Raw genomic sequence first — 25,687 nt, forward strand, 5'->3', positions numbered from 1 at the left:
CAGAAGTCCCTTGTGGTTCTTTCAGATGATCTCAGATTTTTGCTTCTCTTCTAACTATGCAGTTGCTTTTGCTGTTGTTTGGAATAACACTGAAATCAAAGCAGGAAAAAAGGGGTGAGTTTAAAAGGAAATGTGACATTGATTGACCAGCTGCTATGTATCTGCTGGAGGAGAGCTTCTGAAGATAGAGCAAAAATGATGGATGGACTGAAAAAAAAACAACAGAAAAAAAAGACCATTGAGTAGTCTATCTTTTGAAAGATGAAACCTCAGAGCTTCAAAACAATCAAAGGCATATCCCTATATTTGTGTGCAAATTAACAGTAACAGAACAAAATAATTAAATTTATGAACATTCAATAAAATTTACAGTTTTACATCTTAAAAAAACCATTATTTAATGTGTCATCTTTTGAGAACTATCATGAGTTTTACATTTGTTATTAAGTTCTCGGGCCTTACCCTTGACTCTCTACACTTCCTTTACTGTGCCACAGGAACATTCTTACTCTTGAAGGTCACTCTATCATTGGAATTCTTGCTCTGGAGGACACTCTGGCCCTGTGGATCCCTCCTCTGATTGGCTGTTTCCTCTCAGAACCTCCATTTTGAGGAAACTGTCCAGGTCAGTCTTCATTTCTAGGCTCTACTCCGGATTCTCTGGACGTTTTCTATGATGGCTTTGTGTTGGTACCACCACTCCTCTCTCTTTTAGCTTCCTTTTATGTGTTATCTCTTATTATCAAAATATAAACTGCATGAGGGAGCTATAAGGTTCACAAGAAGTTAAAAAAAAAGGTCTCAAAATAGATTTGAGTGGACATTTTATAGTCTGATGAAGATGCCCCCGAGCAGTCTCATTGAAGGACAAAGGAAGGTGCCAACCCACCAAACAACTCCAAAGGAGATGACACTAAGAATAATTATACTTCTATTGCAAAATGGTACTACCTATAGAAAACAAATAAAGGCTTTGAGAGGGATCTGCAAGTTGCACAAGCTGTCACAGTATTTCTTGAAGCTGAAAGAAGAGAAGTAAAGTGAATACCTGCTGCCCAGTCCTATGAAGAAAAATAATGCTTGTAATGGATACAAATATACAAAGACTAAAGTATTGAAGAATTAAAAAATTTTTTTTTCAATTATCAAGCATTTATTTTTTTTCTCCCACCTCTTCACAGCACTCACCAGCTCCCTAGAGGAAAAAAGAAAAACCTTTGTAAGAAATATTCATAATGAAGCAGAGCAATTACTTACACTGGCCATAGCAAAAAAAAAATCACATTTTGCATATTAATGCATGACCTCTCTGTCAAGGGGTGGGCAGCATTCTTTATGATCAGTTATCAGGAATTAATTGATCATTGTGCTAAAAAACAGTTCTTAAGTCTTTCAAAATAGTGTCTTTTAATAATGTTGATTATATAGTATAAATTGTTCCATTTCTGTTCACTTTTCTTTTCTTTGCATGAATTCATATTTCTTGCTAGATTTCTGTGAGATCATTTCTTTCTTCATTTCTAGGAGCCCAGTTGTTTTCCCTTAAATTCATATACACTGATGACCAAAAAACTGTAAATTAAGAGGTTGCCCACCACAAAGAGAACTGTTATCTATAGCTATATAAATATGTAGAGATAGATAGAGATGTACGTATGTATGTGTCCATCCATCCATCTGTCTATGTATTTATGTATGTATGTATGTATCTATCTATCTTTTTATGTCTTTGATCTCGTGAGATATAAACCCAGTAGTGCTATCACTGGGTCAGAGTACACTCACTACAGATAAAATCTAATAAAGTTAATGAAACCAAATACTTACACTTCAATGGAAGAATAATGCCTTTAGATTAATGTTATTAGGTACAAGTAGTTCTGCCCAGCCCAACCATTGTCATGTTGTTCAATCTATCGCTTTACTAATGATGCAAATGTGGGGTTCTGCAACTTTTCTAACTAATGAGGAATTTCTGTTGAAATATTGCTTATAGTTGGTATAATGCATAATATGATATGCATAATATCATATTCCTAACAGACTTTTATCTAATTTTACTTTACATTATCTTTTTGCAAAATTAATTCATCTTTTTAGTGGAAAATTTCCTATATTATTTTATCTTTAATTTATATTTTTATCTAATATTTAGTATGGGTTATATATTTTTAGTTCTGTATTTTTTAACAGGTCAATATAATTCATTGTCTCCAAGACATATTTTTGTCCATAAATACACATGTACCACTTTATCACATTAGAATGGAACCAAGATTTAATCAATGTGGATGTTTTTTCTGCTCTGTAGAGAGGCACCAATCAATAGTCCAGGTAACTCTCCAAAGCCCCGAGTTATTAAACAGTTCCTGACATGCTTTGATAAGAGTTTCCTACCCTATTATCATACCTGGGCAATCACAGATGAAATACTTATTTTTTTTTTTTAATCAATGCAGGTCCCAGCCTAACCATGCCTTCTTATGTGCAATTTTTGTCCATTATTTTCCCTCCAAAGAGAATTTATCCAATGTGCTGAATACTTTCCTTTGGTTCTTTTCACATTTCAGAGATGCTAGTATAGCTCTCCATTCATCTGTCTAATTTGTCCATCCATATTCTTACTAATTAGGAGAGCAAAAAGAATCATGTTAGGTTTTATCAATAGTGAGCATCCTCTTTGACCCAGTGATATCGCTACTAAGCTTCTACCTCAGGATATCAAAGCCATGTCTTCTCATTCAGGTCACAGGACTTGGATCAGAATTCCATCTCTGTCATTAAATGTCCATGTGTAACATTGGGCAAGTTCATTTACTTCTCTTGATTTTACGTTCTTCATCTCTTAAAAAATGATGGCATTCAAATCAATGACCTTAATGTTCCCTCTAGCCCTACTCTATGATCCTGTGAACCTTTCTTTTCATATAAGTTCTTGATATCTTTGCTGCCCCTTGTCAATACAGATGAGCGTGAGACAGTGGATAAGTAGTTGCTTTTAGTATCAGGAAGTTCCAAGCTCAGATCTAGCCTCAAATGCTTACTAGTTGTGTGAGGGCAAACAAGTCACTTAACCTCTTTATCACTCAAAGTCCTTGTTTGTAAAATCAAAGCATTGGTCTCAGTGACTTTTTGTGATCTCTTCCAGCTCTAAATATCTGATCCTATTACAATAATCATTAGTTATATGTTCAAGTTGAACCTATCAGCTGCTCTTGAGCTATTTTTAGGTTTGTTTCTTCTAAGCTTATGGAGCTCTATGACTTGTAGGCAAAAGCATCACTAGCATAAGAGTTATGTTAAAAGGCATCTGTACAAGTTGACATTATTGAATGTACTATACAATTTGGGTTATGTAATTAACTAGATCACGATTATAGTCAATCCATTTTTCTGAACCTAATCTGTGATTTCATTCAGTCCTGATGAGGACTGAACTCTGAGGACTAATCCTCTGAGACCAATGCAGATCAGGACACCTGCTTTGTAAGTTATAGTCTGAATCGATAGATCAATGTCAAGGACATTGGGACTTGGCATCATAACACACCTACTAAGTTTATAAAGCCAGACTTATCCCTATGTCTTCCTGCCTCTGAGGTCAGCTTTTTATCCAAACTGCTGCCTCTCCAAATAATACACTTATTGAAATAATAATATTGGATGATATTAATCTTTAAACCTATTAGTTAAATCCTCTTCCAAAATATGTGCTAGTGACTTGAGTGCTTATGGCAAAAACTGAAAGATGATTCTAGGGGCATAGATGGAGAAGAGCTGAGGCATCTCAGAGGTCATCTGTTCCAATCTGCCTTTATTTTAGATACAGTGAAACAGGCCTAAATAAGTGAAATGAATCATAGCTCACAGGTAGTAAGTGGCAGAAATTTGACTTAAGGCCTTATGACGTCCAAATCATGATGCTTTCTGTGGTGGTACACTTCCTCTCGAGGAGGATTAGGGAATGAGGCTAGGTCACATAATCAGGGTCATCATAAAAAACAAAAATGAAAACAAACAAACAAAAACAACTGCCAAAGTGATTTTCTAATGCACAGTTCTGATCATGTTATGCTTCTATTCAATAAACTCCAGTGAATCCCACTTTCTTCCAGGATCAAATATGAAGTCTTATGCTGGTCTTGGAAAGCTTTCCCATGCTTAGTCCCTTCCTCCTTTTTCAGTCTCCATATGCTTCACTTCCCTCCATGCACTCCATCTATGCTTCATTGGATTTCTTGCTGTTCTGCACACATGGCACTCCATCTGTCTCCTCTGTACTTTTGCACTGGCTGTCCTCCGTGCCAGGATTGCTCTTCCCCTTTGTCTCTGCTTTTTAATTTCCTCAGTGTTCTTCAAGGTTCTCCTGAAATCTCACCTCCTATAGAAGGCCTTTCCTAGTACCCATTGCCCCTTCACCCACTGTTAATGCCTCTCATTTGTTTACCTCTCATTTTCTGTGTATATATCTTGTAGATAAGTAGTTATATAACAATTATCTTCTCAATTAGAATATGAGCTCCTTGAGGTCAGGGACCAAATTTTTATCTTTTTTGCATCACTAATCTTCAGCAGAGTGACTGATACATAATTAACATTTCTTGACTGACAAAAATGATCAACCAGTATATATTTATTAAAAATCATAATGCCCCCAAAAGTTATAACACAAGATACATGATTGGACAAACCAAAATTGCTCTTCAACATTATAGCCTCGAAACTTTATTCTATACATCCTTGAATAAAGTATGGTCATTTTCTTCTCATTTATGTTGACTGAGCAATAGAAATACATACATATATGCATGACACAACTTTGGAAAAATGTATGTATGCATATATTATGTGATCACTCATTTTGAGTATTTAAATGATTACTGAATTTCCTATATTAATATTTTAAAGTCTCTGTGTATAATTATATTTCTTATGGGCATTCCCACCATTGACATAAATTATGGTCCTCCCACACATTTATAAATGGTCTTTGTCAGTTACTGGGCAGCTAAAAATGATTTCCTAATCTCTTCTGCTCATGATTGCTCTAAACATAGAAAACCCAACAGTGAGCATATCTTCTATGCCTTTTCAGCATCTGTAGAACTTGATCAACTCACAAAAGCTTGCAAAATTCATCTTCATCTTCATATCATGATGAGGTATCCGAAGAGAGGTTCGCTGTAACATTTTAAAGAATGTATATATATATTTTTTTGTATTAGCTATAATTCCAGAATACTGGGGTCATTGTTGCTGCTGTTCTTGTCATCATCACTGGTGTTGTTATATTCTTTCTTTTTATCCTTGGCACCTAACATAGTTCCTAGGACATAGGAAGAAGGATCAAAATTTATACCCTGAAGGGACCTTAATTATCGGTCATCTAGTGCAACCTCATTCTGAGAGGTTTCGTTGTTCAGTGTTACAAAGGTGGTAAATATCAAAGCTAACATGCCAATAGAGGTTCAGCCAAAGAAAACTGACCACCAGTGAGGATTGCTTTTGGCTAAAGCAATTCATTAAGCTCGTGTACCAAGGTGGAGGAACTACAGCATGTACCTTTTCCAGACTAGGCCTCATTCAGGCCAGTCCACTGGTCGATTAGGTTTGATCTTTCCTTAACTTTAGCAAGAGGAGGAATGAATCTCCCCTCCTCCCTTATCTCTTACCATAAAGGGTAATATCATCCTCTGCTGGGAGTGCCTGCGTCCCCGGCTGTGGTCTGATGCATGTAGAGTGTGAAGAGAGAAAGAATCATGGGACAAGTGGAAGGTGTGAAGAACAACCTTCGTTTATTGATCTGAGGGCTCAGGTTTATATAGAACTGGATCAAGCAACAGTAACATTATTTTCCATGAAAAGTACAAACCTAATTAAGTAACTTCCTTACTTCCTTGTACCTTGTCTGGGTCCTGTCCTGTACCCCATCTGTTTCCTCCCTTCCTGCATCCTGTTTTCAAGAGACAGAACAGGGGGGCGGTGAGCCGACATCCTGAGTTTCACAGCTGTCGGGCTTAGTACAAACTACAGGTAAGACCCGGGCTGGCCTAAGCCCTCCAACTCCCCAAAGCCGGCCCTCTACAATCTTCCAAATTCCTCAGTCTTGCAACTCAGGAGTTGTCCTGGATTCCTCACCATCTCTCACTCCTCCCTCCTATATCCAAGCTGTTGTCAAGGTCCTCTGATTTCACCTTTGCAATATCTCTTGAATAGGTCCCTTACTCTCTGACACTGCCATCACTCTAACACAGGCCTTCATCACTTCAGGCCTGGATCACTGCAGCAGCCTGCTGGTGGGTCTGCCTGACTGAAGCCTCTCACCCTTCCAATCCATCCCCATTTGGCCATGAGAACGATTTACCTAAAACATCAGTGTAATCATGTCATCCTCCTACTCAACAAGCTCCCATGGCTCCCCATTGCCTCCAGCTCTCTCCTATCTTTCTAGGTTTCTTACACCTTACTGCCTGACACATTCCTGGTTGTTGTACAAACAAGACAGCTCATCTCTCATTTTCAGGTACTCTCTCTGGTTGTCTCTCATGCCTGGAACACTCTCCCTCCGCTATTCCAATAACTGACTTCCCTGACTTCCTTTTAAGTCCCAACTAAAATCCTACATTCTACAGGAAGCCTTGCCAACTTCTCTTAATTCCAGTGTCTTCCCTCTGTTTATTGTTTTCTATTGATCCTGTGTGTAACTTGCTTTGTATATATTTATTGCATGTTACCTCCCCCATTAGATAGTAGGCTCTTTGAAAGTAGAGACTATCTTTTGCATATTTTTGTATCCCCAGTGCTTAGCATAGTGCCTGGAACATAGTAGGTGCTTAATAAATGTTTATTGATGGATTGATTCAAAAAGGAAAAGCACTGAAGATACCTCAAGTTGAATTAGCTAAGAAATCTCCTTTACCTTATTTGCCCATCATGGCACACCAAGCATCAGAGAGCCCCTGGAACTCCTCATGCTTGTTTGGCATTTAGGAAATGAAAAAGTGATATTAGGGGACTAAGCCCTTGGTCCCCTGAGACGACTAAATGTTATGGAAGTCCTCAATACCTTTTTAAGGAAAAAAAAAAACTAATTCCAGTATATTGCTCCTACCATAGCACCAGTAGAGGAAACCTTCCCATCTTTGAGATCACAGATCTTTTGAAGCATTAGAGAAACAAGCCTTACCACTATTTTAAGGTATTCATTGACTATTTCATGAGGACCCATATCAATTTTTTTTTCATTAAATTTTTTCCATTGGAAAAAAATGATTTTTCACTTTTTAATTCCTCCCACCTCATCCTTCAGTCAGGGGAGAGTAAAGAAAAAGAAAACCCTTGCAACAAATGTTCATAGTCAAGCAAAATAAATTCCTGTACTAGACATATCCTGAACTGTACACACACATGCATTTACATACATGTGTATGTATGTATATGTGCGTGTATATATATATATTCACATATACACACATATGTGGGTATATTTGCATCGTGAGTCATCCATCACCTCTCTGTTAGGATAGTGGGTAGGATTCTTCAATATCAGTATTCTGGAATCATGTCTATTGTGTTGATCAAAGGTCTTAGGTCTTTCAAAGTTGTTTCTTTTTGCGGTATTGTGTTATGGTAAAAAGTGTTTTGCTTCTGCTCACTTCACTTTTATTAGTACCTAAATCTTCCCAAGTTTCACTGAAACCATTTTTATCATCAATTCTTATGGCATAATAATATTACATTAATTTCATACATCACAATTTGTTCAAGTATTCTAATAATTGATGGGCAACATCTTATTTTCTAATTATTTGCTACTGTAAAGAAAAAGCTGCTACAAATATTTTTGTGCATCTGCCTCTTGGGGACAGCCCCACCCTAAGGTTGATTCAATGATTCCGGAGTCCCCATCCAGAACATAAAGGGTGCTCTCTGTCTCCCCCTTCAACTTGCACTTGAGCCTGGTCCACCTCTAGACTGACTGCTTGAAAATTAAGATGGAGCATCTTGTGTGTGGAACAGCCAATAAGCCTGTATGGCAGGGCCACAGAATGTATAGAAGCAAGTTAAGTTTTAGATGACTGAAAAAGTAAGATGGGGCCATGTTGTGAAGAGACTTAAATGTGAAATGGAAATGTTGACATGTTTTCCTAGATAGATCACAGGAGATTCCTAACCTTTTTTATTTAAGGACCCCTTGGGCAGCCTGGAGAAGCCTATGGTCCCCTTTTCAGAATGTTTTAAAATATGTAAAACAAAATACAAAAAATTATAAGGAAAATAATTATATTGAGATATAGTTATCAAAGTATATATTTTTTAAAAAGTTCATAGACCAGAGGTTAAGAACATCTGTCCTAGAGGTAATAAGAAGTCACTGTAGTTTATTGAGTTGGAGAGTGACATAAGACCTTTCATTCAGGAAAATCAGTGGGGGCGGGGATGGCCCTGCTTCCCTACTCCACACATCTTTCCAATAAACTGTGGTCAGATTCCTTTCAGATTCCATGACTCATGCGTGTATTTTGTTAATGCTGTAATTGGAGATTATATTGCATGGGGATACTCATTTGCATATGATTGTTCCTTCATCCTTTCCCCCACCCTTTTAATATACAGCAAAGCAAAGAAGAGGAAGGAAAGCAATAGCTGATGCCACTCCCCCCATCAGTTTCATTTGTATGAATTTGTGTGTTGGTAGGGTACTCTTGGTAAAGGGAATGCTGTTTCTCTAAAGGAGTTTATAATAGTTTCATTTCTTTCCCTGTTCTGCATTACTTAAATCGACATTTCTTTCTCTTTATGAGTCCAGGTAAGAAACATCTCTATATTTAAACACTTTGGAAAAGCCAGTATCCACCAGGCTGGAAAATCATATGTCAGTATTGATTTTCGAAATAGTAGTAATCAACATAAGCACCAGTGATGGTGCTTTTAAAATTCTCCCTGTAAGAGCACTTTATCTTGGGAAGCATTTTATGAAATGAAGATTACAGCATGCCTATATGTTAAGTCTGAACTCATGTATTGACAGCAGAACATTTCTGATGAGAGAAATTTGGCATAGCAGAGAATACAGACGATTCCTGCAACCGGAGGACCCAAGACAATTTATAGAAGAAAAGAAGGATAGTTCTGGAATTGGAAAGAAGTGATCCACCCGGTTATGACCGGGTTTAAGAAGCATTGATAGGAGTTGAGAGCAGAAAAAGTTTAAGAAGCCCTGATCTAGAGACCCAGAGACTTTCAGGGGTTACCTTTAAGTCATATGGGCAGTATATTTGATGAAATGAACCGTATTTCAATCAGGCTGGAAATATAGCTTCCCTTCATAGGTAAATCCTAATAATAATCAGCGTGGAAGCATTGACTTGCTCTGCTGGTTAATTCACTCTTCTTTAGATAGCCTGGTGGTCCTCCACTCTATGGGACTCATATCAGTTCCAGACTTTGTTTGGACACCTAATCCAGTGGACTTTAGCTCTACTACAGCTCAGAACTCCTGATTATCAAGGGATCCACCAGTCTCAGACTTTTTTAGTAGCAAGGACTACAGGCATATACCTCATAGCCTGGCCCAATCAACATTGTAAAAATGCATGATTTTTAAAGACTTAAGAACTTTTATCAATGCAAAGATAAACCAGAATTCTAGAGGACTGGTGATGAAGTATGTTGACCTATCTCTTGGCACAAAGCAATGGAATCATGTGCAAAACCAGATGTGTTTTTGGATGTGACCCAATTACAATAGGTATTTATTTTGCATGACTATAAGCATTTGCTACAAAGGTTTTGTTGATTTTGTTTTTGTTTTTTATTGCAGAGAGGGAGAAAAATAAATGCTTGGTAATTTCTTTAACAGAAAATTTAATTTACAAAAGAAAATGATGAAGCATATCCAAACACATTGTTCTCACTAAATCTATATTATTTATGTATAGTATTGTCTCTTTAAGGTAAGTGGGAAGTAAGGTAGGTGAGTAAAGTCTAGATTTTCCCCCACAACAAGGTTACCTTGAGGACCCTATGAGAACTTGAGATGTAGTGATGTTCCTTGACTGTGAACCTAGACTTGCCAGTGTAAGGGCAGGTTAGCGTAAGAGACCAAGCCTACAATGTGAATTAGTGTCTCCCCATTTTAGCTGAGAGGTAGGAGACACTATGAGGCATCTAGGTGGCTCATTGGATAGAGCACTGGGTCTGGAGTCAGGAAGACCTGAGTTCAAATATGGCCTCAAACACTAGCTGTGTGACCCCAGACAAGTCATTTTACCTCTGCCTTAATCCACCGGGAAAGAAAATGACAAACCACTCCAGGATCTTTGCCAAGAAACCCCGTGGATGGTGTAGTCCATGGGGTCATGAAGAGTCAGACACAACTGAATAACAGGAGGCACTACAGAGAGCCCCCACACATCCATTACATCGCTAATATTCTAGTGAATGTGAAAATGGTTTGTACCATTAGTAAACAATGAAGATATCTGTGTCCCAGCTTCTATGGCTTCCTTCAAGTGTCATGCAAAAGCCTATGTTCTATAGGAATGAAGAAGCTGTTCCTCACTCCTCTTAATACCAGCACTTTCCCTTTGTTGATCATCTCTGACTAATTCTACATATGTCTTATTTATACCTACTTGTTTGCTTGTTTAGACCTTATTGGACTATGAGTTCTTTGAGATCAGGGACAGTCTTTTGCCTTTTGTAATGTTCCGGTGCTTAGCACGGTGAGAGGCAAATAGTAGGGTCGTAATAAATGGGTTATTGACTGATTGCCACTCATAAGTCTACTTTCATCACTGCTCCCTTCCAGTTCTAGAACCATAATCCTATGATTCCTCCATTACTACTGGAACAATGGTATCAATATATTCCAATGAATTTCCAAAACAACCTTCTACTTCACCTAGATACTAGTACTACTACTACTACTACCACCACCACCACCACTGCCACTGTTGCTGATGCTGCTACTATCACTACTACCACCACCGCCGCCGCCGCGGCCGCCGCCGCTGCTGCTGCTACTACTACCACCACCACCACCACCACCACCACCACCACTGTTGCTGCTACCACTATTACTAGTACTACATATACACACACATAGATAGACATTTATATTTGAGTTGTTTCTCCCTTTTGGAAAGTAAACTCCCTCAAGACAAGGATTGCGGGATTTTAACACATAACCCAATTTTTACACATATTTATATGCATATTTTAGGACTACATAGTTTTTGGTTGTACGAATAGAAGCAGCCTTTCAGAGTCTTTTGAAATTTAAGGAATCTTTGAACAAGTGTGTTAACTTCATTGAGGTGGTCAGAGATGTCTGAATGGATTGAAGGGGAATTTAAATGGGCCTCTGAAGGAAACATAGGACTTAGACAAGCCAAGAAAATGGATTAAGGCATTTCATGCTTTTGCAATAGGAAGACCACAGTTCACACTCCAGCTATGATCTTTGCTACCTTATGACCATCGCCATGTCATTATATGTCTCTCAACCACAGATTTCTCATCTACAAAATAGGGAGGATGATATTTTCTCTACCTACTCCAAATATTTTTATAAAGATTATTTGTTCCATGTCTAGCATAAAACTTAGCTCTATTTTATTGTTATTATTATTACACCTTCGCAGCCAACCAAGAACCACTTCTTCACTATGTGGTTAGCCAGCCAGAACGAGCTAAAGAATGTCCACATGTGCTCCACAGTCTTTCCAAGGCATCTCTATTTCACATCATTTTGATGTGATCGGGGACCTCCAGCATCAGGCTCTATGTGGTGACATTGCCTCTGCAGCATTTTGAGATTATGCCAGACCTGCATTAAATTAAACCCTGTAAGTGTGAATTGTTTCATTCCTTGTATTTATTGTATTCCTAGCACCTATCACAGTATACATCCATGCTGTCTATTATTATTATTATTATTTTATTTCTTTCTCATATTTTCGATGCCATTCAGATAGTAACCATTCCGTGACAAGTCACTTGCTATCCTACTATTATTTCTTTTATTAATAACCTATAAATGATCATACAGTAGAATAAAATAACTGTATTTTGTAGATGAATAATAGCATTAGAGTGTTATCTCATCCTCTTTTGGGTCATTAAAAGCATCCTCAGTACTACAGATAGGTCCTCATTAGTGGAAATAATGAATTCTCTGTAGTGCTCCCATGTATTTGAATTTAAACTATTTAAAGTTATAATTATGTAAAATATCATAATTGGTTCAAACCCAATGGAAATATATGCAGAGTGAATTTAAATTATGCCACCATTTCAGAGGATTCACTTTTCCATTAATCAGAATCTACCTATTTTCTGTTAGATCTCTATAAAGTCTTTTGTTACATACATCTCAATGATTGTAAGTGTTTGGTATAGCAAAATCTACTGAAATGCCATTTTTAAGTTTTCATTGATCAATTATATGCTTGGGCAGTTGTGGGAAAGAGTTCAGTTTGGTATAACTATCAGGTTCAAATGTAATTTGTTGGGTGTTTTCTTGAGGAGGTAATAGTTGTAATAAAAATGAATAATGGCACTAGGTATTATTGTTATTATCTCACTCCTCTCTTTTTTTGAGGGAATTCAAGTAGAAATAGTCACTATTCTGCTATAGTTCCTTTATGCATTTTGTTCCATAGGCAATGACGTAGTTGAATGAAATAATCTAATTGCATTTTTGAAAAAAATTCTGGTCCATGTTTATCCTTGATTGATTCACTGAAAGCATCTATGGTAAACTTTCAATAACAAATAACAGGGATGTCATATACCTCATTCTATTCCTATATGACTTTGATCTTGGCCAGGTCTCTATACTTTGGAAGTTTTTCATTTCATATAGCTTGAAGTTTATGAACATTTTGAAGGACGCCATCTATTAAAATATTTTTCCTAAAATTTTCTTTAATTGAATCAATATTGTGTCTAGGAGATTCTGGGCAACAGTGTACCCTGTTAAGTCAAATGATCCTTTTCTAATACAGTGTACAGTGTTGCATTCTGAAGGGTATTTTGAAGTTTTTATCTGTAGGATAGGATTTGTCAGTCAATTAAAGATAATGAGCTTCTGATGCATAATTTTAGCCAAATTTTATAACCTTCAGTGATGTGTGGTACAGTTTCCACAATTTTCTTGTGTGATTTATATTGGTCATTAACCTTAGGATCTTGAATATTAACTTTTTCTGCAGTTTTTAGTTTCAATGGACTAATCTTGAATTTATATTGTTAGCTCACTGCTCCATCGTTTGAGATATCACTGGTGTTTTTTCACGCATTCCATTAACTGGCATATTTTCTAGAAGTTTTTATCAAGTGAATGTTTTCAAAGACAGCTAGGTGATACAATGGGCAGAGTACTGGGTTTGGTTTCAAGAAGTCCTGAGTTCAAATTTGGCCTCAGACACTTCCTAGCTGTGTGACCCTGGGCAAGTCAATTGGCCCTGTTTGCCTCAATTTCCTCATCTGTAAAATGAGCTGGAGAAGGAAATGATAAACCAACTCTTCTCACTTGAGGCTTTAGTACATACTCAATTTCATATCTTGCTCCATCCAACTTTGGCTTAGGGATGAAGCTATTATTTTATTTTCCTGAATTTGTCAGCAAGATGGTGTTTGGTTACTTGGAGCTAAGAGTACCATCGGCAAAGAGTGGGATGAAGCCTTTGTCTGTAATTGGTGATATCTAGTTCTAGTTTTATTATGCTACAGTGCTGGCACATGATGAAAGAAAGTATTCCTGTTTTCAAAAGATTTTATGTTGAGGAACAGTTTGCTTGCTTTAGCAGTCAGCGTGATCTGCACCAAAACATTTCCAGGGGTTGGGGATAAAGGGATGTCTGATTTCTTCAGATGTATCTTATCTTCTAGTGGGGCAGTAGGGCCCCTTGTTTCACTGTCTACCATGTGAAATTGATCATCATGACTTTTTTTGAGTATGAGTGGACTACAGTCTGATGTTATTGCATTTATTTTTAGGTTTCCAAAAAGCAATTTCATCCCACTGCCTGGTATACCAAACGAATCAGTAATATCTATCACTAGTACCCAATGGAAAAAAAAAGTTTCATTATTCCTGCTTAACATTCATGGCCACTGTAGTGGTCTTGGGGGAGGGGAATGTTAGGGCACAAGGGAATCAACTTTTATATAGCTCCTACTATGTGCAGACACTGTACCAAGTACTTCACAAATATTGCTTCTTTTGTCCTTACAACAACCCTGAAGGTAGCCACTGTTATCATCTCCATTTTATAACTGGGGAAACAGACAAATAGAGTTAAGTGATTTGCCCAGGGTCATCTGCTAGTAAGTGTCTGAGGCTAAATGTGAACTCTGGTATTCCTTCCTACAGGCCCAATGTTCTTTCCTCTGACCTGCCTGGCTGCATATATTAGGAGAAACAGAATTCCTGCTATATATAACCCTGGCTCGAATTCCTCTGCGCAGCCATCTGCTTGTGACATTTCCCTTGTGACACTGGCTTTTAAGGAAATTGTATTAATGATGATAATTATAATCATAATAGAACAAAGAGTGACAAGGAGTAATCCTGTTTAACTATAAAGAAATGTATATTTTTGAGTATTTTGCAGTAGTTGGAGACAATACTAGACAGGTAGATTGGGGCTAGATTGTCCCAGCTATTTTGAGGAAAGTGTTCTGGGAACCTTTGAGGAATAGAAAAATAGGAGTTGTTATTTTAAACTTCATGAGGTCTTTGCCGTCACTGCTCTAGAAAATGTGGTTGGGAATGTCGCTTCTGCATAGCACTCATCAGGATGTGGCTAAGTCCCCAAAATGCCTTGAGGAGTAGCTGCTGCAGTATTCACAGGTGGGGGATGTAATTAGGGGCAGAGACTCACTTGGGGGAATTAGGTGCTCTGGATAGGCTGTAAACCCTGCATGACCCAGTCAATGGGGAAACAGAGGAGGGAACTGTGATTTGGGCCTAGGAATATAAAGCTTTACTCTCCCTTCGGTAAGGTATGCCCACACATGGGACACCCAGCCTTGCTAGGCCATTAATAGAAAGTTGTTTGTTTGTTTGTTTTCTGGTTCACCAATGTCTTCTTGGAACTTTTGTTGCTAACAGTGCTCCATTGGGAGTGGGTCCAATACAAAGTTGAGCTATTAGTGTTCTGAGTTAGATTGATCTAGGGTGCTGTTAGAGGGAGTATAAAGGGAAGATTTTATTATTCAAAGCTTGTTAAAAATTCATCAAATACGTGCAGTTTTTCTTTTCCTTCCTTTCCTTTTTTTCTTTCTAACTGGGAAATTTAGAGGTCATATGACACAATGGAAAGTGTCTTAGTTCTGGACACAGAGACCCTGGGTTCAAATCCCAGTTCTGTTTAGTACCTGACTGAATTTGGGCACGGCACTTAACCTCTCTGGGCCTCAGTCTCCTCATCCATAACATAAGGTGGTTGGACTGATGGTCTTTGAGGTCCTACCCAGCTCTAATTTATGATAAAGGAAAGTCACTGCCCTCCTGAGGGGCTTAGTTTCCTCATCTACAGAATGAGGGATTTGGCCTCAAATATTCCTAACAGCTGTGAATCTGGGATTCTAAAATAATGATTCCACTCTTCCTATCACTTATCCTAATGTTCTTTTTAAATTCTGTCATTTTCATTAGATTTCTTTTAAAGTGAGGAACTTGGCATTGTGAATAGCTTTTGGCTTAGATTTTATAGCTTGAGTTCCATTTCTATACATGCCAGATAATATGATAGGCTTAGAATCAGGGAAACCTGGCTTCAAAATCTCCCTTTGACACTTCCTAGCCATGTGACTCCACTCAAGACAATGAACCTCTGGGTGCTTTGGGCAAGTCCCTAGTACCTAGATGTGTTGTTGCCTGTATGAATAGAATGAATTCCCACATTAGAACCTCTCCACAATGACAAAATCTAGAACCTTTTTGTGCTCCACCTCCTCCTCTCTCTCACACACATGTGTGTATGTGTGTGTATATACACACACACACACAAATAATATGCACACATATAGGTATGTGTATGCATATGTATAGGCACCCATTTAATATGTTGGTTGACTGGTATTAGTGAGCATGGTATTTTAGATGACTTCAGTTATGTTTCTTTTCCTTCCCAAATGTCCTGTTATATTATTAAACTGGATATTCTCATAGGATCACAGAATAGAATTAGAAGGAATTTTGTAGGCTGTCTATTCCAAATGTCTCATTTGACTGCTGAGGCAGCTAAGGCACAGACTTGCTTGAGGTTACACAAAGAGGAAGTGCCTGAGGCAGGATTTGAATTCAGATTTCTCTGATTCCAAGTCTAACACTCTATCCAATAAATCACCAAGGTATCCAAGGTAGCTCAGTTCCATAAGTCAGTAAGAATTCCATGTCTGAGGAACTCATAATCTTAATGGGAGGAGGGTGTGAGTGGGTGGAATGAGTGACAAGAAAGGCAAAAACCCATTTTTTTTCTCATTCTGACACCTCTTTTGTTGTGGTCTGAGAGTTTGAGACCCCTCAAAGATTGGAGTACACGGCAGGGTCATCTAGAATGAATTCACAGACTCAAGCATTCTTTAATTCAAGTTGGCAAAAGTTGATTGTTTCGCTTTTCATCGGGCAAGGATTCTTAAGGAACCTGAGATCTTAGAGGGGTACAGTTAAAATTTATATAGGATGAAATACAATAAAACATGTGCCAAATATGCTAACTAGGGGATTCAGGGTGGGATTAGGGAGTAGTTAAGGAGTGGTCAGTTCTTAAAAGAACCTGCACTTCTTGTACCTACTGCTCAGGCGTTTTACCCAGAGTTCACTAGGAAAAGCCCACGGGGGTGGGGTGGGGGAACACATGGAGGTGTGGTTTTAGGCCTGCTATGTCGCTAAGTTAAGTAGAGTTCAGGGGTAACTGAGAATTGTCCAGTCTGCCACCAATCAATGTCTTCTCTGACAAGATAGATGTAGGGAGTATACATATGTCTTAAGTCTAGAATACAGATAATGAGGAGTCCAGTATGTAGACAATGAGGTAGGGCGGTAGTATAGATAGTCCAGTGGGTAAGAACATCTTTATGGCCCAGTGCAAAGCCAGTTTAAACTAATAATTCCTTCAGGTACTATTTGTAACTGCGCCAAGGAAAGAGATAAGTGTCTTGCTGGGGCCCACTCATGAGTAATTGCTAGGCACAGTGTCCTTGGGCTGGGGAGAAACTGTCAGGGATAGTGTTTCTGAGGCTAGGGAGAAATTGGGGTCCAAGCACAAGCACCCAAGCACCCCACCACTTTGACATGGGACCTTAAAATGATGCTTCAGTAGATTTTTTCTCTCCATTTATGACCAAAGGAAAGAATCACATGCTTATCTCCTGTAATTTCACTGGACTTGCCCAAGTTGAGAAATGAAAGGAAGTGGTCTTAAGAGAGGTGTGATTGGTATCTGTTCTTCATCCCACAGACTGAAAATTGGAAGTCTCCACACATCGAGTTCCTGTTACACATCCATCATTCAGTGAGTACTGCCTTCATGACCTGAAAAGTTTAACTGAGATATTGTTAGATGTTTTGAAGAAAGCAGTTGTAGAGGTAATATCCAAGTAGGTATCAATATTGAAGACTAGTGATTGCTGTTAAAATAGATGACTGCACAAATGAGATAATGTATATAAAGCACTTTGTAAACCTTAAAGCTCGGTATAAATGCCAGTTATTTATTAGTAACAACAACAACAACATTCCCCAACCCCACAGAATCACAGGTGGAACATCAGAGACTTTATAGTCCAACCTGTATCTACACAGGCAATTTCCTACAACATCCTTGACAAGTAAGTTTGTTTGAAGACTAGGAGGCAGTGTGGTCTAGTTGAAAGAACTCTGAACTTGTGGTCAAAGGATCTGAGTTCGAATCTTGCTTTTAACGTTTCCTACCTTTTTGTTTTAGGCAAGTCCTTTTTCTTCTCTGGGCCTTAGTTTTCTCACCTGTAAAATAAAGGGGTTGAACTAGATGTAAAGACAGGATATCCTAGCTGTCCTCAGGCATTTGAAGCGTTCTCATGTGGAGAAGGAATTGGATTGGGTTTGATTGTTCAGAACGAGGAGCAATGGATAGAAACTGTCAGGAAGTGACACTGTGTGTTTGTGTGGAGGGAAAGGGGCCAGACGGCTTCTAACAAGTAAAGCTGACTAAAGGTGAGCTGAGCTGATCTGGAGGTGATGTACTCTCTCACTTGGAGATCTTCAAGTTGAGACTGGACCTATTTGTTGGGGTTTCTATTGCTGTTGTAGATGGGTTGGATTTCATTATTCTCTGGAGTTCACTTCTGGCTCTCTGGACTTTCTCCACCATGGCACAGTCATCCTGGAAATTCACTCCACCTCTGTGGCTCCATCCTCTGATTGATCAGTTTCTTCCTATTTTATGCAAACTACCCAGGTAGCCATGTCCTCATTCTTTCCTTCACTATGTCCTTCCAGGTGTTTTCTATGCATCCTCTTCCCTCTTTTACGTGTCATCTTCTCCCATTAGAATATAAGCTCCTTCAGGGCAGGCACTTCCTGTTGTATTTGGATTCCCCAGGTGCTTAGCACACAGTTAAGTGTTTAATCTATGCTTGTTCCCTTGAGTTGATTCAGCTAGATGGCTGCTGAGGTCTTTTCCCACAATTAAATTTGGGATTCTGAGACTATGCAGTTCAAAGTTTTCTTCCAGCATTAGGTCTACGATCTATGTATGATCTAGGACACCTAGGGAGCACAGTAGATAGAGTGCTGGAGGTGGAGCAGGAAGACCCGAGTCCAGTATAGCTTTAGACTCTTACTTCCTGTGTAACCGCAGACAAGTCACTATTCTGTGCTTCAGTTTCCTCATCTATAATATGTGAATAATAATGACATCTATGTCATGAGATCATTGTGAAGATCAAACGAGAAAATATTTGCAAACCTAAAAGTTTTAAATAAATTCTAGCTATTATTATCGTGATGCCATAATTTAAAAACAGGCCTTTGTTTATATCATTTGGTTCAACAACAGTAATAGTAATGGGGGAAGAAAATGAAGTAAGTAGTCTCTTAATATTTGTCCTTCAAAGTAGAATAAGTCATGGGTAGCATTCCCCACCTAGGAAAAAAAAATCAGAAATATCCAAGTGGCAGGTGACAAATACCTCTGTGTCCAACCACAGTCTTCTTGCAGGTCCTAGCTTCATTATGGGTGCATTAACTGTCTTCTTTCCTTCCTACATTGATGGGCGTTATGTGTGCCAAGCCCCCAAAACCAAAAGGCAGGCATACCTGGGCCATTCTCATAGAAAGTATACCCTCCCACCCACCCCAAAGTCTGCCGAGTCCATGTTTAATTTAAAACTTCATACAGTTTTAATTGAAATGTTCTCTCAGATATATTAAGTGTATGCAAAAGATTTTGTATTCTATTGAAGGCATTCCTTTTTACAATTTGTGTCTGATTTATGTACTTTACCCATTTTACTGAAATGATTCTGCAATTAGATGTGCCAAATAATAAATGTGTTTTATTCATTTTACTTTTAAAGTGGGGCAAAAAATATAATTATTCATTGTATCTCCTCATGGCTCAGAAAAATCCCTCACTCCTACACCAGGCTTGGGTATTCCAGACCTTTCATGGGAAGTTAATGAGCTCCCACATATTATCAGTTAGATTAATTTTGGTGGCACAGTTAGAATCTTTCCCACAACCCTGAAAAAAATGCCATTAAACCATTTAGTGCTTTTAATGGATTCCCTTTAATGGATGCTATTCAAAATATTCACAATATTAAAAATTTCCCTATCTTTTTTTTTCAAGTAAAAGCCACAGGAAACACATATGGCCATACCAACACAGAGGAGAATAGCATTGTCCAGGTCTTTTTAGAAGTTACCAAACACGGATCACTCTGGGGACAGTACAGTTTGAACTTACCCAAAATAAATCTCTGCCATTTGAAGACAGGAAGTTTGGGAAGTACCAGAAATTATTTTTATTTTCCCCCCTAAGATAAGAAAGCAAGTAGCATCGGAAGTTGGAAGCATATACATGACAGCCTACTTTCTAAAGAGGAGCAAATTGATTTAAATTGACCAAAGGTGTGACTACCTTTAGAAGAGGATATGGAAACTCTGTTGATTTAATTAAGAAATTGTAAGCTCATATACCAATTTCCTTTTTTTTTTTAAATTAACCAATTGATGTAATACATTCTTGAAAGGGAAAACCAGCTTTAAAAAATCCATGTTCTCTCTCTAGTAGCATGGAAACTTCTCTTTTGTAATGATCTTTGGAGATAGGGTGAAATTCTTCAATTCTTTGCTCAATTCATTGTCTGTAAGAGAGATAGGGCAAAGAATAATTGATTCAGAGATTTATGGGAGGAACTTTAATCCAAACCCCTCATTTTGTAGACAAGGGAGATTAAATGAATTTCCCACAGTTACACAGGTAGTGAAGTCAGAGGTAAGATTTGAATTTTGGCCCCCAGATTTAAGAGTCAGTGTTCTGTCTATTAAACCACACTGCCTCCCTCCTGCCATGCTGTTATTTTGGTAAATTCCAGCTGCTTTAGCCTAGGTGCTACTCCAGGAAGTGGAAGAAGGCATAATCTTTCACCTAGGATTACTCTAATATGTTAGATTAACTAAAAACAAAATAACTAACAATACTGATTGCAGGAACCTGCTGTTGGGACTAAAGGAGCTTCACAGATGAACGAAATTCTCCAGCCAATAGATTCTTTTTTTGTTTAGTTGGTTATCATATTCTTTAAGGGAAGGTCATGAGGTTTAACTAGGGATGTCTAATAGGGAGAGCCTTGGATAACAACAATAATAGTAATAATATATAGAAAATACCTCATTTTACAAGTTAGGAAACGAGGTTGAGAAAGCTTAAGTAGTTCATCCACACTCATATAACTTGGAAGTATATGAGGCAGGGTTTGAATTTAGGTTTTCCTCTTTCCAAATCCAGTACATTATGAAATACAACAAACGCACATTGCCTTGATGAAAGGGTATTTTAGAGTAACCCATCAACCCTTTGTAATAGGCCTAGAACTGACATGTTCATGGAAATATTGGGAAATGGTAGCTGGGGGATTACCATCAGGATATTACCAGGGATTCTTGAATAATGTGGCTTTCAGGCCATGGCAGAAAGAGGAAATCAATGATGTTTTTGGACTTCTAGGTACATTTTCCCATCTTTGATTAGCTTGGGATCACTTTAGGATGCTGGTCAGTAGAGCTTCATGTATTTTCTAAAGAAAGGAAGGGGTTCTTCTCAACTGGGTGTGATCGGTTTCCTGATTCTGGTGTCATAGGCAGAGATAAAGGGCAGCCAAGTGGTACAGCAGCTAGCACACTGGGGTTGGAATCAGGAAGACTCATCTTTATGAGTTCAAATTCAGCTGCAGACACTCACTAGCTATGTGACCCTGGGCGAGTCACTTAATCCTGTTTGCCCAGTTCTTATCTGTAAAATGAGCTGATGAGATAGCAAACCACTCCAGTATCTTTGCCAAGAAAACTCCAAATGGGGTCACAGAGAGTTGGATGCAACTGAAAATGACTGAATGACAACAACAGCAGGTAGAGCCAAGCCATCTGATTGAGTTTCAGGAAAGGGAAAGGAAAAAAAAAGGAGGGAGAATAAGGAGGGAATAAGAAGAGTGTCTAGGCCTTAGTTATGGGAATAAAAAAAGACCAGAAAAATCAAAGGTTGAACTTATAAATCAAAAATTATAAGCTTATTTTAAATTAATAAATTATATATAAATGTATTATATAAATAAATAATATACAAATTGTATAACATTATAAAAGCTTATTGCACAATTTAAAACTTACAAAATAAAAACTTATAAATTCAAATTCCATAAATCTTTTTGTAAACTACTTGACAATTCCTCTATGGATCATTAAATCAAAGGCTGATCTTTCTAGACAGTATCACTAATTTTTGGCTTGAAGAAAACTTAGAGATCATGTAAAAGATCAGTTCAACTCTTTCATTTTACAAAGGAAGAAAATGAGGCCCAGAAATGTTAAATGATTTGTCCAAGGTCACCCAGTAGTAAATTGCAGATCCAGGGTTCCAACCCAGGTTCTCTCATTTGAAACCCTAATGTCCTTCCATTGTATTCTGCTCCTTCTTTCACATTATCCACTTGTATTTGGAAATTTCTCAGCATGCATTTCAGTTCCCTCTAGAGAGCTGCCATGGCTTGGATGTCACAGCATCCGAATGTCCTGTAGGTGAGTGGTATAGTGAAGAGAAGGCTAGATTTGGGGTTGAGAAGATCTAAGTTAAAAATTTACCTGAATCTAAGACATCTCCAGAGGCAATTGGGATGGAAAATGCTATCCACATCCAAACAAAGAGCTATGGAAGTCCAATCTCTATCACTTATTTTTACCTTCTGTTGAGTTTTGTTTCATCTTTCTGATGGCTCCTCCCATTGGTTTTAATTTTTACTTACAACTTCACTAATGTGAAAATATGTTTAATAGGAATGTAAAGCTTATATCAGATTGTGTGCCATCTGGGGGAGGGTGGGTGGGAGGAAGGGAGAGAAAAGCTTCCAACTCAAAAGCATATGGAAGTGATTGTTGATAAATCAAAATAAATTAATAAAATGAAAAAAAAAGAAAAAAATTTACCTGACGTATTTAACTAGCTGCATGACCCTAAGCAAATTATTTTCTCTCTCTCAGCATCAGTTACTCCGTCTATAAAATTGGGCTAATAATAACATTTACTTCAAAAGATTTTTGTGAGAATTCAATGAGATGATACATATAGATGTCAAACCTTGAAGTGCTACATTAATGTTATTAGGATTATTGCTATTACTAGTTACTCAATAAACATTTGTTTTGTACCTATTATATCCCAAACACCATGCTAAGCACTGAAAATAAAAACAAGATAAAGGGCAGTTCCTGCCCTTCAGTAACTATTATTATTATTATTGTTAATCTCAAATACAAGCTTCCTTACAAACCACTTCCTTCTTCAAATTTATTTCTCTTGAGTGAACAGTTAGTTATCTTTAAAGACACCAAAGTTTGCAACCACAGAATCAGACTTGAATATTCCACCTTTCTCAATCTCTACTTGATACTTTGCCTACCCTTGTCCAATCTATTTCTGCATCTTTCCCACATGTACCCTTTTCCCCACTCTGCCAGCTACCACTTCTATTTTAAGACTTCATCATCTCTTATCTGGATTATTCCAATAGCACCACAATTGAACATCCAGCTTCCAGATGTTCCTTTCTCTGACTCATCCTCCTCACAGATTTCCAAATAATCTTCCAAAAGCAAAGACCTGATTGCATTATTCCCCCACTCCAGACTTTTTGGTGGCTCGCTATCACTCCTAGGATAAAATCCAGATTTTTCATCTTGGCATTCAAAGTCTGTCTCACTTGGGCTCCAGCCTCCATTTCTAGGCTAATTGTCCATTACCTCCCTTCACTTACTCTATGTTCTTTCCAAACTGGCCAGTTTGTTGTTCCTGAGAATCTTCATTCTTTCTTTGAGAATATTGCCTTTCCCTTAGGCAATTTGTCTTACATCAGGTGCTCACTACTTATTATTGGATTATATTGAATTAAGTGGTACTACACCCAAACCCCAAGTTGTTTCTTGTTTGTCCAACAATTATTGGCAGATAACCAAAAGCATTTGGTAAAGGGAACCTGCTCCTTGTTGTAATTCACTTGTTGATTCATTCATAAAACTAGGCTGGGGGAAAGTGTTGCTCTACACTCTAGTAATTTCTCATAGTCTCAGTGCTGTACAGAGCTCCTGGAAAAAAAAAAAGAGTTTTACCTGGCAATTTGATTCTAGCAAGCAAAGCTCCTTATGAAGACATTTTGGAGTGATATCAGCTTACAATTTGTCTCTAGAACTGATGACATGAATGTCTACTCATGATTCATTTGGACCATCATCTTAGCCTGGTCCTTGCCATGTCATTATGTCCACCTCCTCCACACTGGTAGTCTGGACTCTGCCTCTCAGTCCTTCAGCTCTAAGCAATTGAATTTTGTTTTGTTTTTCTTGACCAATACCTCCATGCCTCTGACTGGTCTATTGTCTATCATTCCCCTGGTCATATCCTATCCCTTTAATGAATTGTCTAACCCCAATAGGATGAAAACTTTTTGAGGGTAAAGATTGTCTTGCTTACTTGTACTGGCATTCTCTGCTTTTTGCACTGTTCCTGGAACATAATAAGCACCAAACATTTTGTAACATCAATTACATTCTTAGAATACAGTACCCAGAACACAGTATTCAAGTTGTCACATACCCAGAGCAGAGTACAGAAGACTCATTGCTTCCTTAATCTCTAATATGATGTCTCTTTGCGTCATACAGGGTCCAGGGAAAAGCAGGTCCTGAAAGCAGGTCCCTGATTGAGTATCAGAAAAATCACCATGTTGGCACCTCACATTCAAGAATCATGACTGGAGGATTTACTGCATAAATAGCATAAGCTGCAATAGAATTTAAGGAGAAAATTTAGACCTATCACAACCTTTCCTGAGAAAGTAGCCCAATCTATACTTTCACATTTAGCAAAACTCTACTTGAGGTGGAAATCAATTGCTAAGTTAATTTGATCTAATGCTGCCTGAATATACTGAAGTCTCAGGGCTCCTTAAGGCATTTTCTTATGAGCTGCCATTAGGGACGTAATTTTACTTATGAGATAAAAAAAAATCCCATACTGAATTCATATGTACCATATAATGAAACACACATGACACATTACATTATGATGTGAAACTAATACATCCAGGCCCTCCTGATAATTCTAAATCAGCCAGCTAACTCTATTTTGATTAAAGAAATTCAATATTAATAAGTAAGTATGATGTTTAAGCTACCATTCAGCCATTCTTGATTTGGCACCAGCCTCTAAGGATCTAGGCCACTTGTAATTCACACAAGTATTCCTGGAAGCTTAACCATTTTGGGGGACCATTTACAAAAACCATATTTTTAAATGCCACAGAAAAAAAGTAAGCGAGTGCCAACCATAGGTTGTAAGGTTGAAATACTCAAACCAGGACAGCAGATTCTTGACATTAATACAATGTTGTGATAATAAAACATATCTAATATATCAATCAATACTCTGATGGGTCCATACCTCGTTGAAATGGCCATACTCTCCACTGTTTCATGTTCCAAACCTTCACCCTCTCTTATGCTTTGTGATTCTTGTTCATGTCCTTTCATGAATGTTTTTGTTCTCCTTCAGTCATAACTGACTCTTTGTGACCCTATTTGAGATTTTCTTGGCAAAGATACTGAACAGTTTGCCATTTCCTACGCCAGCTCATTTTACAGATAAGGAAACTGAGAAAAACAGAGTTAAGTGACTTGCCCAGGGTCACACAGCTAGTAAGTGTCTGAAGCCAGATTGGAATTCAATGAGTTTTTCTGACTCCAGGCTCATCACTGCACCATCTAGCTGCCCCTTCATAAATGTCAAATAGCTCTAAAATGCTGAAAACTTCCTCTAGGTCATTTAGTATTTTTGTGTATTTCAAAGCAATGTGTCTGCCCATTTGACACTCACTATACAACTCACCCACATATTTTACTATGTATTTGGTGGTGAAG

The sequence above is a fragment of the Phascolarctos cinereus genome, unplaced genomic scaffold (assembly GCF_003287225.1).
Source record: "Phascolarctos cinereus isolate Bilbo 61053 unplaced genomic scaffold, phaCin_HiC Scaffold_3;HRSCAF=262, whole genome shotgun sequence".
Lineage (NCBI taxonomy): Eukaryota > Metazoa > Chordata > Mammalia > Diprotodontia > Phascolarctidae > Phascolarctos > Phascolarctos cinereus.